Source organism: Stigmatopora argus, unplaced genomic scaffold (genome assembly GCF_051989625.1).
Source record: "Stigmatopora argus isolate UIUO_Sarg unplaced genomic scaffold, RoL_Sarg_1.0 HiC_scaffold_27, whole genome shotgun sequence".
NCBI classification, from domain to species: Eukaryota; Metazoa; Chordata; class Actinopteri; order Syngnathiformes; family Syngnathidae; genus Stigmatopora; species Stigmatopora argus.
The window spans coordinates 658,178-663,107 of record NW_027520041.1 but is presented as its reverse complement, the minus strand read 5'-3'; positions in this window follow the sequence as shown (position 1 = coordinate 663,107).

The following is a 4,930-nucleotide window of genomic DNA, read 5'->3' as shown; positions in this document are numbered from 1 at the left end:
TTGATTTCTATCACTTCGATTGATGCCAAATGAATAACTTACTTGAATTGGACCATTTTACACTATGTCCATTGTAGATTTGTGTCTCCAACAGTTCGTTTGGTTGCAGGGGACATTTTCAGTTTTTATGGCCAAAATGTGCTTTTCAGGGGCTGAAAAGCATGTTTTGGCCGAGTATGATAATTTTCCTTAAAACTTGATTTCTATCCATTCGAATGATGCCAAATGAATAACTTACTTGAATTGGACCATTTTACACTATGTCCATTGTAGATTTGTGTCTCTGACAGTTCGTTTGGTTGCAGGGGACATATTCAGTTTTTATGGCCAAAATGTGCTTTTCAGGGGCTGAAAAGCATGTTTTGGCCGCGTTTGATAATTTTCATTAAAACTTGATTTCTATCACTTCGATTGATGCCAAATGAATAACTTACTTGAATTGGACCATTTTACACTATGTCCATTGTAGATTTGTTTCTCCGACAGTTCGTTTGGTTGCAGGGGACATTTTCAGTTTTTATGGCCAAAATGTGCTTTTCAGGGGCTGAAAAGCATGTTTTGGCCGAGTATGATAATTTTCATTAAAACTTGATTTCTATCACTTCGAATGATGCCAAATGAATAACTTACTTGAATTGGACCATTTTACACTATGTCCATTGTAGATTTGCGTCTCTGACAGTTCGTTTGGTTGCAGGGGACATATTCAGTTTTTATGGCCAAAATGTGCTTTTCAGGTGCTGAAAAGCATGTTTTGGCCGAGTTTGATAATTTTCATTAAAACTTGATTTCTATCACTTCGATTGATTCCAAATGAATAACTTACTTGAATTTGACCATTTTACACTATGTCCATTGTAGATTTGTGTCTCCGACAGTTCGTTTGGTTGCAGGGGACATTTTCAGTTTTTATGGCCAAAATGTGCTTTTCAGAGGCTGAAAAGCATGTTTTGGCCGAGTATGATAATTTTCATTAAAACTTGATTTCTATCACTTCGATATAATGCCAAATGAATAATTTACTTGAATTGGACCATTTTACACTATGTCCATTGTAGATTTGTGTCTCTGACAGTTCGTTTGGTTGCAGGGGACATATTCAGTTTTTATGGCCAAAATGTGCTTTTCAGGGGCTGAAAAGCACGTTTTGGCCGAGTTTGATAATTTTCATTAAAACTTGATTTCTATCACTTCGATTGATGCCAAATGAATAACTTACTTGAATTGGACCATTTTACACGATGTCCATTGTAAATTTGTGTCTCCGACAGTTCGTTTGGTTGCAGGGGACATTTTCAGTTTTTATGGCCAAAATGTGTTTTTCAGAGGCTGAAAAGCATGTTTTGGCCGAGTATGATAATTTTCATTAAAACTTGATTTCTATCACTTCGAATGATGCCAAATAAATAATTTACTTGAATTGGACCATTTTACACTATGTCCATTGTAGATTTGTGTCTCTGACAGTTCGTTCGGTTGCAGGGGACATATTCAGTTTTTATGGCCAAAATGTGCTTTTCAGGGGCTGAAAAGCACGTTTTGGCAGAATATGATAATTTTCATTAAAACTTGATTTCTATCCATTCGAATGATGCCAAATGAATAACTTACTTGAATTGGACCATTTTACAATATGTCCATTGTAGATTTATGTCTCTGACAGTTCGTTTGGTTGCAGGGGACATATTCAGTTTTTATGGCCAAAATGTGCTTTTCAGGGGCTGAAAAGCATGTTTTGGCCGAGTATGATGATTTTCATTAAAACTTAATTTCTATCACTTCGAATGATGCCAAATGAATAACTTACTTGAATTGGACCATTTTACACTATGTCCATTGTAGATTTGTGTCTCCGACAGTTCGTTTGGTTGCAGGGGACATATTCAGTTTTTATGGCCAAAATGTGCTTTTCAGGGGCTGAAAAGCATGTTTTGGCCGCGTTTGATAATTTTCATTAAAACTTGATTTCTATCACTTCGATTGATGCCAAATGAATAACTTACTTGAATTGGACCATTTTACACTATGTCCATTGTAGATTTGTTTCTCCGACAGTTCGTTTGGTTGCAGGGGACATTTTCAGTTTTTATGGCCAAAATGTGCTTTTCAGGGGCTGAAAAGCATGTTTTGGCCGAGTATGATAATTTTCATTAAAACTTGATTTCTATCACTTCGAATGATGCCAAATGAATAACTTACTTGAATTGGACCATTTTACACTATGTCCATTGTAGATTTGTGTCTCTGACAGTTCGTTTGGTTGCAGGGGACATATTCAGTTTTTATGGCCAAAATGTGCTTTTCAGGTGCTGAAAAGCATGTTTTGGCCGAGTTTGATAATTTTCATTAAAACTTGATTTCTATCACTTCGATTGATTCCAAATGAATAACTTACTTGAATTGGACCATTTTACACTATGTCCATTGTAGATTTGTGTCTCCGACAGTTCGTTTGGTTGCAGGGGACATTTTCAGTTTTTATGGCCAAAATGTGCTTTTCAGAGGCTGAAAAGCATGTTTTGGCCGAGTATGATAATTTTCATTAAAACTTGATTTCTATCACTTCGATATAATGCCAAATGAATAATTTACTTGAATTGGACCATTTTACACTATGTCCATTGTAGATTTGTGTCTCTGACAGTTTGTTTGGTTGCAGGGGACATATTCAGTTTTTATGGCCAAAATGTGCTTTTCAGGGGCTGAAAAGCATGTTTTGGCCGAGTTTGATAATTTTCATTAAAACTTGATTTCTATCACTTCGATTGATTCCAAATGAATAACTTACTTGAATTGGAAAATTTTACACTATGTCCATTGTAGATTTGTGTCTCCAACAGTTCGTTTGGTTGCGGGGGACATTTTCAGTTTTTATGGCCAAAATGTGCTTTTCAGAGGCTGAAAAGCATGTTTTGGCCGAGTATGATAATTTTCATTAAAACTTGATTTCTATCACTTCGATATAATGCCAAATGAATAATTTACTTGAATTGGACCATTTTACACTATGTCCATTGTGGATTTGTGTCTCTGACAGTTCGTTTGGTTGCAGGGGACATATTCAGTTTTTATGGCCAAAATGTGCTTTTCAGGGGCTGAAAAGCATGTTTTGGCCGAGTTTGATAATTTTCATTAAAACTTGATTTCTATCACTTCGATTGATGCCAAATGAATAACTTACTTGAATTGGACCATTTTACACTATGTCCATTGTAGATTTGTGTCTCCAACAGTTCGTTTGGTTGCAGGGGACATTTTCAGTTTTTATGGCCAAAATGTGCTTTTCAGGGGCTGAAAAGCATGTTTTGGCCGAGTATGATAATTTTCCTTAAAACTTGATTTCTATCCATTCGAATGATGCCAAATGAATAACTTACTTGAATTGGACCATTTTACACTATGTCCATTGTAGATTTGTGTCTCTGACAGTTCGTTTGGTTGCAGGGGACATATTCAGTTTTTATGGCCAAAATGTGCTTTTCAGGGGCTGAAAAGCATGTTTTGGCCGCGTTTGATAATTTTCATTAAAACTTGATTTCTATCACTTCGATTGATGCCAAATGAATAACTTACTTGAATTGGACCATTTTACACTATGTCCATTGTAGATTTGTTTCTCCGACAGTTCGTTTGGTTGCAGGGGACATTTTCAGTTTTTATGGCCAAAATGTGCTTTTCAGGGGCTGAAAAGCATGTTTTGGCCGAGTATGATAATTTTCATTAAAACTTGATTTCTATCACTTCGAATGATGCCAAATGAATAACTTACTTGAATTGGACCATTTTACACTATGTCCATTGTAGATTTGTGTCTCTGACAGTTCGTTTGGTTGCAGGGGACATATTCAGTTTTTATGGCCAAAATGTGCTTTTCAGGTGCTGAAAAGCATGTTTTGGCCGAGTTTGATAATTTTCATTAAAACTTGATTTCTATCACTTCGATTGATTCCAAATGAATAACTTACTTGAATTGGACCATTTTACACTATGTCCATTGTAGATTTGTGTCTCCGACAGTTCGTTTGGTTGCAGGGGACATTTTCAGTTTTTGTGGCCAAAATGTGCTTTTCAGAGGCTGAAAAGCATGTTTTGGCCGAGTATGATAATTTTCATTAAAACTTGATTTCTATCACTTCGATATAATGCCAAATGAATAATTTACTTGAATTGGACCATTTTACACTATGTCCATTGTAGATTTGTGTCTCTGACAGTTCGTTTGGTTGCAGGGGACATATTCAGTTTTTATGGCCAAAATGTGCTTTTCAGGGGCTGAAAAGCACGTTTTGGCCGAGTTTGATAATTTTCATTAAAACTTGATTTCTATCACTTCGATTGATGCCAAATGAATAACTTACTTGAATTGGACCATTTTACACGATGTCCATTGTAAATTTGTGTCTCCGACAGTTCGTTTGGTTGCAGGGGACATTTTCAGTTTTTATGGCCAAAATGTGTTTTTCAGAGGCTGAAAAGCATGTTTTGGCCGAGTATGATATTTTCATTAAAACTTGATTTCTATCACTTCGAATGATGCCAAATAAATAATTTACTTGAATTGGACCATTTTACACTATGTCCATTGTAGATTTGTGTCTCTGACAGTTCGTTCGGTTGCAGGGGACATATTCAGTTTTTATGGCCAAAATGTGCTTTTCAGGGGCTGAAAAGCACGTTTTGGCAGAATATGATAATTTTCATTAAAACTTGATTTCTATCCATTCGAATGATGCCAAATGAATAACTTACTTGAATTGGACCATTTTACAATATGTCCATTGTAGATTTATGTCTCTGACAGTTCGCTTGGTTGCAGGGGACATATTCAGTTTTTATGGCCAAAATGTGCTTTTCAGGGGCTGAAAAGCATGTTTTGGCCGAGTATGATGATTTTCATTAAAACTTAATTTCTATCACTTCGATTGATGCC